At 37.0% G+C, this 11983-nt stretch overlaps 1 protein-coding gene across 1 annotated transcript in view; it reads left to right on the top strand.

Annotated features, from left to right (window-relative positions):
* The window catches only part of rbm19 (RNA binding motif protein 19), a 33362-nt gene extending 22985 nt beyond the window's left edge, over positions 1–10377 (top strand). Inside the window, exon 25 of the mRNA XM_053683757.1 lies at positions 9410–10377. The gene's annotated coding sequence lies outside the window, so the exon portion shown is untranslated. The remainder of the gene's footprint in view (positions 1–9409) is intronic.
* Positions 10378–11983: the final 1606 nt, after the last annotated feature.

Genomic DNA, 11983 nt, shown 5'->3' with positions numbered 1-11983 from the left:
ATATGTAGTTCTGGATAAAAGTCACTGTGTGGTTCATGTTCAGTACTCATAAGACCAGATGGATTTCAGTTTATTCAGGTCTTCGGTAGCAGTGATAGCTCAGTGGTTAAGCCAGTGGGGTCCTGTTCGGAAGGTCGTGAGGCCAAATCCCAGCACTACCATCCTGCTGCTGCTGGGCCCTTGAACAAGGCCCTTAACCCTCAACTGCTCAGTTGTATGAAAATGAGATAAAAATGTAAGTTGCTCTGGATAAGTAGTTAATGTACTACTAAACATAGTACATTAACAAAAAAAAACAACTACTTTTTACACATTTAAATTAAAGTAATATCTACAATTATTTAGAAGATAAGATTCTCTTCCAGTGTTGGCATGAAAAACACATATTAATGGATATGTCAAAATGTCACATGTTGTAATTGCGCCCCCCCCCAGGTTATCCACTTCCAATTTCTTCTGCACCTGCAAAAAAGAGAAATCAAAGACACAATGGAGGAAAGCAAAATAGTGTCTCCAAATAATAGCATGAATAATGCCTGAATATTAAAGGATATTATTGCAGACATTTACTATCCACCAGGATAATGAATTTATCACTTTATGGCAAAATATCATAATGGAATTATCATAAGGTGTCATGAAGACACTCAGGAAAGTCATTACAAATGGAATTATGTGTCTTTTCGCTTCTCTCTCATTTTCGCATCTGTATAGATTATTAGAATAAATGAACATAATTCTTTGGCACACAGTTTCTCTGTGTGTGTGTGTGTGTGTGTGTGTGTGTGTGTGTGTGTGTGTGTGTGTGTGTGTGTGTGTGTGCGCGTGTTCATGTCATACTCTTCTTCTTCGGACAAGCAGTAATAGGATGGCCTGCAGGAATCCTCACAGACTGATTGAGAATTAAAAATATATTGCTCACCCCCTACCAGCCAGCCCCCCCCCCCTTCTCATCCACCCTACCACCACCACCATCCTCTCTCTCTCTCTCTCTCTCTCTCTCTCTCTCTCTCTCTCTCTCTCTCTTCCTTTCTTTCATTCACTTCTCCATTTTCATATTTCTTAAAAATCACAGGTTTTTTAATCATTATACTTTCTTCTTATAATGTTTTTTTTTATTCGTTTAGACTTACATAAGTCTTGTACAACAACATGTCTAAATCCTTATGTTTCACTAGAGATTGCACAAAGCATCTTGGAAATCATTTGAACCATTATTTCCCCTTAAAGTACCCTTACCATATGGATTCGAAAGTAAACTTGCATTAAATAAAACAAATAAAGTTGCATGAAGATACATCATGCATCACTGTAAACTCAAACTGTTCCTACATTTCATTATATCAAAGAATTAGCTAAATAGAGCTAATATACCCGGCATATTATAGTCAATTGTCTAAAAGATCTGTAAAAATCATACCTGGATAGTTTCATAATTTTATTTTATTAGCTCTTATAGTTTTAATGATGAGATGATCTCTCTATCTATCTCTCTCTCTCTCTCTCTCACACACACACACACACACACACACACACACACACACATTGCTCTCAGGCATACCTTCTTCCATATCTTTTCTTTATTTAAATGGGTTTTTTTTTTTTTTTCTTGCATGTAATATCATTTTTGAAAGCCAAAGGGAACTTGAAACAATAGGGTATCCTTTTAATGGGACTTGCAGGTCTGGCTCTCCATAATTCTCTTTGATAGACTTCCACATTGTAAAATCAATTTCCTTCCACCTTCTCTGACTTGTAAATAATATATCTTTGCTCGAGCAGGAACAGGGGTTCTGCCTAAATCAACTGACTGTGGCCTGTAGGCCGACCCCCTAGCACAGCACTTCTGTCATAACAGGGGCTTTGTATTATTCATTGGAGTTATTATTATTATTGACATAATGAAGATGTTCTTTCAGGGATGCGAGACCTCTGCTAGATGAGAGATGTCTCTCATATGAAAAGAAACCAGTCAATAATTTCTGTCTATTCTCTTCGGCTTCCCTATTTTTGCCATTCTGACTTCCCAAACTAACATCTGTCAGCTCACTGGTGCATTGGATACTCTGTTTATGTGAGTGCTTTTGTCTGAACCTGAATAAGTATGCTCAGGTCTGTTCTGATCCTAGATGAGTATGAGTCACTCAATAGGGTCACAGTAAAAGAATAAGATTTTGTGCGTGCGTGTGTGTGTGTGTGTGTGTGTGTGTGTGTGTGTGTGTGTGTGTGTGTATAAAATCATTGGCCCCTAGTTAGCACAGAATCGCTGTGGAGGCACATTAAAGTATAAGACCAACTCAGCAGCTCAAGCTCATACACACATTAGTCTTCATTTAGTCCAAGTCGGGCTCCAGGGTCCCGGTGTCTCTCAGTACAAACTGAAATTTATTGAGCTGCCCTGATCGTGATAATTGAAAGAAATTGTGTGTCTCTTTGTGTTCCAGGCTGGTTGAGGAGTCAGAGAGGTGGCACTTTAAGGCTCTAGCTGTCCCTTGACATTGTACATTTGGTCTTGGCCTTTGAGCACCATCCAGAGAGCGAGAGAGAGAGGACATGCAGAGGACCGTGTAGAGTTAGCTGAGCACTTCCTGTTTAGCACCAGTTGTCAGGCTTTGTTAACTCAGCATTACCTCTAACATGCCCGTGTTTGACCTTAGTGAACTCAGCAAGCAGTGAAGAAACAGGCTTTGGACCAGAACTGTTTCTGCCATTCATTTTTATTTATTTTTTTTGTATAGCCTTGTTAACAAAAGGCATTTTCATAAAGCAGCTTCGCAGAAATCTGGATGCAGATCTAGATCCCTAATGAGAACGCCAAAGGGAGACAGTAGCAAGTAGAAACTCCTTGAGAGGCACCAGATGTAAAAGGGAATGACACTGAATTATGTTCATTACTGTATAAAGGTAACTCTGGGATAAACACTGAGGGTGTAACTATATATGAATGCATTGTTTAGAGTAACAGAGTAGTCTTGCCAGCTTCAAGGACTAGTATCCCACCGCAAGGTTTTTACTGTAATGCTGAATGTTAAAGAACAGCTTGCAGAAGCTTGTGGAGAGGGTTGCCATGTTTCATCAAAATTCCCAATCCAAATTTCATTAACATGCTAAGAACAGGACATGAACTATTTGATTTTAGCCTGACTGCCATTTAGAGCGCCAACATAAAAACCACATTTCTACCATATTTCTGTACATAGAAAACAAACAAACAAAAAAGCTTTAATTTATTGAGATGTTGCTCTATATAACTCATGCAGACCACACACTGTGCACAGAGCTGCATATTTCTGCAAGGCTCTTCATAAATCATTTGATTAATTTTTTAAAATATGTAAAACTACATTAATTGCCTGTGTTTTTCAACATTTAAAAATGATTTCTTCATTGTGATTAAAAGAAAAAAGAACGTCTTACAGGCATTATGAAGAAATGCTACTTAAAGACTCCCATCCAGTTTTATTACAGATTCTGAAAGTGTGTCCATCCAACTTTTTTATCATCTGTCTGGAATTCAACAAACCTCAAAAGTAAAGTAAATCTCATCAAATATTATTAGATGGCTATTGTTGTCACTTGTATCCTAAATAAGAGTTGTTGTTTTTTTGTTTGTTTGTTTTTATTTGGGAAAGACATTGCTGTTTTGAAACATTGTTAGCTTTGCTTATTCAAGTACATTAGACAGAAGATAAGGTTTCCAGAAAGTTCCACACAGCATTAAATAAAGTTATCCCTGGTCCTAGTTACCCAGGCCTACTAAATTTATATATATATATATATATATATATATATATATATATATATATATATATATATATATATATATATATATATATATATATATATATATATAAATGGGAATATACTTCAAATATATTTTTTCTCATATGAATTCATAGGGGTGCCAATAATTGTTGCATAACTATATTTAACAAATATATTTTTTAAACCTCTTTTGTGTTTGCAATTGTTTGACATCCATGAGAGCAGCATATTTTTGTCAATTGTTTTTAAACAAAAGATCAAAAGGTTTAACAATGAAGGCAATTTTTCACAGCCTTCTTTGATCATATTTACCAAGGGTGCCAATATTAGTGGAGGGTGCTGTATATTGAATAAAGTTATCTTCTGAATAAAGTTAGTTTAATTAAAAATTACTTCTTCTTTTTTTTCTAGCAGTCTTGATTTCCAGTGATTCTAAGGCACAGTGGTAAGGTAAAAATAAATAAATAAATAAACCTTTAAGTACAAAACCACCCCCAATTCTGGTTTAAATCTGAACATGAAAACAGACCTGAATATTTGGGTACTACATTGATACAGGTACAAATACATATACAGAAAATGGCATTGTGTTACAACCATAATAAGCACAGAACAGTCTTTATTATTATAAGAACGTGTATTATTATTATTATTATTATTATTATTATTATTATTAGTAGTAGTAGTAGTAGTAGTAGTAGTAGTAGTAGTGGTAGTAGGGGGTGCACTGAAGGTGCATAGGCATCCTATTGTTATTCTACCTTTTCTTGTTGTTGTTGTTGTTGTTGTTGTTGTTGTTGTTGTTGTTGTTGTTCTTCTTCTTCTTCTTCTTCTTCTTCTTCTTCTTCTTCTTCTTCTTCTTCTTCTTCTTCTTCTTCTTCTTCTTCTTCTTCTTCTTCTTTATTCTGGCTAGGGTGTCTTTGGCAGCCCAGAGAACCATCTGGTAAAAAGTTGTGAACTTTGGCATGCTGATTTGGGGAGTGTCTAAGGAACATTCTAACCAAATTTGGTCCAAGTACTACCAACGGTCTAGCACCACTATCAGATCAAATTTGGGCCTAATTTGAAAGTATGTTTATGGTCATAACTTTTGAAATGTGTGTCCCAAATTTAAAAGCCAAAATTTAAGGCACCTCTGGATTCCCTCGGTGGAGAGTTCAACATTCCCTATGACGCCATCTTGGATTTTGTCAAAAACAGTTTGTTTTTTTCACTAGTCCTCCTACAAATCTTGTCTAATCATCACCAAATTTGCCACACATTATCTTCACAAAAGTTTTAAAAATCATTTTTAATTCTCCAAATGGTCAGCCCATAACGGGCCAATGAATCTGACAGCAAAGCCACCAAACAGGAAGTGAGGCTGTATCTCAGCATCATCATGTGCATGAAGGGGCATAACACAAGTGTGTATAATCAGTGTGTTGTTTATTGTGGGCAAACCAGTCATCATAATCATAATCTGTAGCATACTCTAGGTGAACACACCAGTTTGCATCGTGAAGTTGAAATCATTTTAAGTCATAGAGACATTGTTCATTGTGATACTCACTGTGATACACACTCACCATTTAACAATCTTTGTAAAGAGTTGAAACTTTTGGAACTGTATTTTGGAAAACATGCTTTTTCCATGGATAATCTTCATTGGCCTTCTGCTTGGACCAAAGTCTGAATTTCAAATAATTTATTATTGCTTTCATTTGAAAGGAAAATATGTTTATGCAAATAGAATCACAGTGTTTCTAGATAGCGATGCTGTTTTTGAAGTCCAAGGATAAATGAAGATGAAAAGAGAGATAAATAAGGAGAAAATATAGTGTTATGATGTTGCTAGCATTGTTAATGCCATGGAGGTCACCATTCTTTCATTCCTGCTTGAATGAAAGCAACTGTATTCTCAACATCCAAAAACTTCAAAATCTCAATCTCTCTCTCTCTCTCTCTCTCTCTCTCTCGCTTAGATACCGAGAGCATAGTGCCCATCTGTTTCAACATTTATGGAGGTTTTGTAGGAGGTTGTCTAATGTACACACACACACACACACACACACACATGCATCCACTCCAACATTTATGCAGGTTGTGTGCCCAGGGCCATCTAATGTGTCTCTAACCACAGAAGAGGGCACGACCCCTGCCGTTCTCATGACGATTTGGGGTCATGCCGATGTACAACAGGTTTCATTGAAACAGAGATGCTCCTGTATGCAAGGCCTTTCCTCAGTACTGAATCAGAAAAAGAAAAAAAAAACATTTATATTTCAACCAGGGTACTTTCGAACAGACAAGCACAATCCTTTAGCGAACAATAGGTAGTGTGTGTGTGTATGTGTAGTAGTAGTAGTGATTGGTGTGGGAAGCAGCTGCAATTTTGTTTTGCTTTTCTTATATTCATGCATCTCATTCCCTCTACTTGTGGATCACCTGATCACCTCCACATCAGTCTGACCGAGAAATCCGCCAGCACACCAAGACAGACATATTGCCTAATTTTGAACCCAGTTTGGTGAGGAGACATTGCAGTAATATGATAGATGCTATAGTTCTATTTTCATATACAGTAGCATTCTCCTGGTTTATTCTAATCGATCAACCTGTATGCGAGAGATAATAAATAACATGGGGTTCTTCACTACAGTTAATGATTTCAGGGGTCATTCAGAGACTTTGCTTGAATAGCAGAATATAGCCTACATGTAAAGTGTTGTAGTATGAAGGAAATATCAAAATGACCTAGTGCTCTTGTAGTTCTCGTAAATATTAGCATCCAGGTGTAATGGGTGTTACAGCAGGGCAGACAAAGCCTCACCTGCGCAGTAATGAATGGTAATTAATTACAAGTGTCACAGAGAGATATCTCATGACAGGAATCTGTCCAACCCCGGCACACTAATGCTAATTGCATCAAGCATATCTTAATTACATAATAGTCTCATTAAAGGCATCAGAGCCTAACAGTTAAGTGCTTTTGATGCTCTGGCTCACGCCAGAGAAGGTGTATGTCTGACCTCACTGCTCTCTATATCAATCAACCTTGGTGAATATTCCCACAGGTCAAAGGGCAAAGGCAGGTGCATCTCTTTTCTTATCACACACTCCCAAACAACCAGACACAGTGAAACTCTGTGTGTGTGTGTGTGTGTGTGGGGGGGGGGGGGGGGGGGGGGCAGAATAAATTAGTGTGACAGATTATCTATCATAACATCAATTTAAAATACCGTCGATGGCTATCAATAATAAAGGTCCTCGGAATGAATCAGAGGAAAGCAGACGGGTATAATCATTCGGTTTATATTGCTGTGATTCTGCGATGCATCCATCATCTCCTCAGAGTCCATTTTATTGCAACATCTGTGGAAATACCTGACTGCACACACAAAAAGGACATATACAGGAACGTACTGTAGGGATGACAGGAACATACTGTACATACTGTAGATCTGTGCCGGGGATGGAGTCAGTTTCCTCTCTGTTCTTCATCATCATGCACACTGTGTGGTTATTAGCGTGGTAACGAACAGATAATTCGGATCAATGCAGCAAATCATTGATTATTATAGAGTCAGCTTCATAAGTATTTGAACAGTGACATAATTTTGCCTCTGTACACCACCGGGCTGGATTTGAAAATGAAGTACTCAGGATGTGATTGAAGTGTAGACTTTTAGCTTCAATTCAAGGGGTTTAACAAAAATATTGTGTTAACTGTTTAGGAATTACAACCTTTTTTTTGTCTCTTCATTATCACAGGCTCCAAAGTAATAGGACAAACTTAACAATCACAAATATTTTAATTATTTTTAATACTTGGAAGCACATCCTTTGCAGTTAGTGACTGCCTGAAGTCTGGAACCCATGGACATCATCAAATGCTGAGTTTCTTCCCTTGAGATGTTTTGATGTCTTTACTGCAGCTGTCTTCAGTTGCTGCTTGTTTGTCGGTCTTTCTGCCTTCTGTTTTCTCTTCAGTATGTGAAAAGCGTGCGCAATTGGGTTGAGGTCATCAGACATTTAAGAACATTTTATTTCTTTGCCTTGAGAAGCTTGGGTTGCTTTTTCTGTATGTTTTTTGGTTATTAACTATCGGTACTGTGAAACACCGTCCTGTCAGTTTTGCAGCATTTGAATGAATATGAGCAGAAAGTATAGCTCTATACGCATCAGAATTTATCCTGCTACTTCTATCAGCAGTCCCATCATCAATAAACACCAGTGACCCAGTTCCACTGACAGCCATGCGTGCCCATGTCATAACACTTCCTCCACAGATGATGTCTGACAGATGATGTGGTATGCTTTGGATCATCAGCCCTTCCTTTCCTTCTCCATACTCTTCTCTTCCCAATATTCTGGTACAAGTTAATCTTGCATCAGAACTGGTCTGGCTTGATTTATTTATTTATTTATTTATTAGCAAAGTCTAATCTGGCTTCTCTGTTGTTGAGTGTCACCAGTGATTTGCATCTTGAGGTAAACCATTTATATTTACATTCATGAAGGCGTCTATTGATTGTAGACTTTGACAAGGGTACGCCTACCTCCTACAGAGTGTTCTTGACTTGGCTAGATGTTGTGATTGTGGTTTTCTTCAACAAGGAAAGAAGTTTTTGTTTAATTTTTTTTTCAGCCGCCAACTTCACAAGTCTATATATATATATATATATATATATATATATATATATATATATATATATATATATTTAGATATAGATATAGATATATATATATACACACACACATATACATGTGTGTGTGTGTGGTGTGAATGTAAGTGTATCTGGGTGTGGGGGTGGAAGCATATAAACAGAGGAGCATCTAAAATGTATAACAGACATAACAATAGTAAAAACAAATAACAACAACAACAACATCAATAGGGTTTTGGAGGATGAGGAAGAGGACAAATAATAATAGTAGTAGTAGTAGTAGTAGTAGTAGTAATAATAATAATAATAATAATAATAATAATAATAGATGATTATAAGACTGTCTATGATCCCTCTGTGACCACGGCCTAAGTTAGTCCCCCGCCCATGTCACGCCACAACGGGGAGTCATGGAGAGATGCCGCAGGGCCCAAAGCCATCTTATAGATTTGAAAGAGAGAGAGAGAGAGAGAGAGAGAGAGAGAGAGAGAGAGAGAGAGAGAGAGAGAGAGAGAGAGAGAGAGAGAGAGAGAGAGAGAGAGAGAGAGAGAGAGAGAGAGAGAGAGAGAGATACTGGGGAGAGGGGTAGTGGTGGTGTGTGTATAAATTTATGATCATGGCAGTTATTGACTCAAGAATGGAAGTGAAGGGGGTAATGTCCTTATCACAATATGTCCATCTATGTATAATTTGTCCACTACAATGGTTGCGTGTTTTCCTTAATTTATCATCTGTTTTCAGATTTGGAAAAACTTTTTTCAATGTTCAAGAATGTCCTTTGGGTATTGCTCATTGAGTCCGTAGTTTGTGCCTTTAAGTGCCTTTTCCTTTAACAAGGAAAGAATTCTGCATTCATCCACTTTAGTTGCCTCTGTAATTTTCCAGGTCTTTTTGTGTTCCTGAGCTCACCAGTGCATTCCTTCTCTTTAAGAATGTGATTTGGCCACTCCTAAAGTTTCTGCTATCTTTCTGATAGGTCTGTTTTGTTTTTTCAGCCTAATGACGGCCTCCTTCACTTGCATTGACACCTCTTGGGCCACATATCGAGAGTTCCCATGAACAGCTACCAAATGCGAATTCAACGCTTGGAATCAACTCCAGACATTTTATCCCCTTAATTTGTCATGAAATAACGAGGAAACAGGCCATACATGACCATGAAACTGCTTATCAGTCAATTGTTCAATTACTTTTGAGCCTGTGAAAATGGAAGGACTCTGTAAAATATGACTGTTAATCCTACAGTGCATCCGGAAAGTATTCACAGTGCTTCACTTTTTCCACATTTTGTTATGTTACAGCCTTATTCCAAAATGGATTCAATTCATTATGTTCCTCAAAATTCTACATGAAAGAAGTTTGTTTGAAATCTTTGCAAATTTATTAAAAATAAAAAACGAAAAAAGCACATGTACATAAGTATTCACAGTAGTCTTTTTGAGTATGATGCTACAAGCTTGGCACACCTATCTTTGGGCAGTTTCTCCCATTCTTCTTTGCAGGACCTCTCAAGCTCCATCAGGTTGGATGGGGAGCGTCAGTGCACAGCCATTTTCAGATCTCTCCAGAGATGTTCAATTTTTAAATTTAGTCTCATTATGTGTCATTTTTCAAGCCTCTAGTCATCATGCTTAAAACAACATATATGTATATGTGAATACACCTACATTAGCTGTATCAGATGTTTTGGACATGAAATACACCAGATTATGCAAATAATTTATTATTTATTAATGACTTTAACATTACAGATTTTATTTTTCATGATATGTTTGACAGTACCACTTTCTTTATTCATTAAAAACTAACAGTTCTTCGCTGTGGCATGAATTTAACTGATAATAGATAACCATTTTATGCTTTGGGTTCCCTCTGAAATCTTCAGTAGTGGAGATAATGTAATGTGGTAAATTGCACATTATTCCACATAAACTGATTATATGAGTCATTTGTAATTATAGGGTGGAGGTTTAACAATAAATTCTTCAGGAGTTGCCATAATGTAGGCCATTGCTATTTCTATTTCTCTGTGTAAGAGGAATATTACAAATGAACTTATATTCAGAACTCGAATCAGTTACTTGTAACATAAATGTTAAAAGTGAAATATTGTGAATTGATATGCTAAAAATGTTAACAAAGGTGACAAAAGAAAAAGGTCATATTTTCAGTTCTGAGCATCAAAAAAAAAAAAAAACCTTAAAGATTATTCATTGAACACACACATCACATTGCTGAAAATCAGTTCATGAGTTGGTGACCAAGTTGACTCAGTTCAATTCTGGCACCTAACTTAGTTTGGACGTTTATTAAAAACAAGCAAAAGTCACAGAAATAATCTCATCATCGTGACGTATCAAACATCATAGAGAGAACTAGATTCGAATATATCCAACATTGATTATCAGCGCCACAATATACACTACCAGGGAAACGTTTGGACATCTGTTTGGATATAATTCAGAAAGTGCTGTGGTCTTTTCGGCATTATTTCTAAAGGCTCTAAACAGAGTTGAGCCTTCAGAGTGTTACTGAAGATGATTCTGTGGACTAAATAAAAGTAGCCAGCTCAGAAATTTGCTGCTTAGAAAACCAAATTTTAAATTGAATAGATCTTAGTATAGACGTCATACATTACAAAGACTTAATGCACAACCACTAAAAATAATATACAAATAATAATACAAAAAAAAAGTACCAAAATAAAAAATGGACACTGAAAAAAAACAAAACCAAAAAAAAAACCAAGCACAAAAATAAACCATGGCCATTAAGAAATCCCAGCCAGCTGGTGGACCACAGCCAAACAGATGCCTGATAGTCTCATTTTAAATAAGGTTAGTTAGACCCCAGCAACCACCCGAGCATTAAGAAAATCTGGAATATCAGGGTGTATAAATGTAGAAATGGAACTCACAGATGAGTCAGTAGCAGTGCTAATCAACTATTCATAATTATCTCAATTTTCCCCCAGTCACAGCAAATCCATGCGTCTTCCAACTGACACTTCAGATTTAATTTCTGTTTTATTTGGCTAGCTACTCTGCTGGCCTGAGTACTCAATCTTCTGGCTCACGCTCTCGACACAGACATTTTGATTGACTGTAGGTAAAATGAGTGATTGCATAAATCAAGGCTGGCTAGTGGTTATGCTAACCCCCTAAACCCACATGATGGTGTTATGACCAGGCGTTCACTCAAAGCCCATAACAATTGGGATGGAACACGGGCTCTGATTAGGTACTGCATCTAAATGAGTGAAATTACACGAGTTACATAAACTGGATGCATAGCATTCGCAGGGATCCAGCAGAGTGAGATGTAGAGAGTGAAAAATGATTGAGGGTGAAACGTGTACTTATTGAGATTCATTGAAGAGCACATGTGCCAGTGGAGAGATGCTGCAGTTTAAGCATGAACATTAAGCTGGCACAGAAATACACAGAATCTAGACCCATTAACCTGTTCATTAAAGGAATACTCCGGCATGCTTTCAGTTTAATGTCTAATTGAATCTACTGCATATAGAGTGTACAGTATGTGTGATTTTGAAGTATTACCCCATTATC

The sequence above is a fragment of the Ictalurus punctatus genome, chromosome 11, assembly GCF_001660625.3.
Source record: "Ictalurus punctatus breed USDA103 chromosome 11, Coco_2.0, whole genome shotgun sequence".
NCBI classification, from domain to species: Eukaryota; Metazoa; Chordata; class Actinopteri; order Siluriformes; family Ictaluridae; genus Ictalurus; species Ictalurus punctatus.
This window is presented reverse-complemented; position numbering and strand designations above follow the sequence as displayed.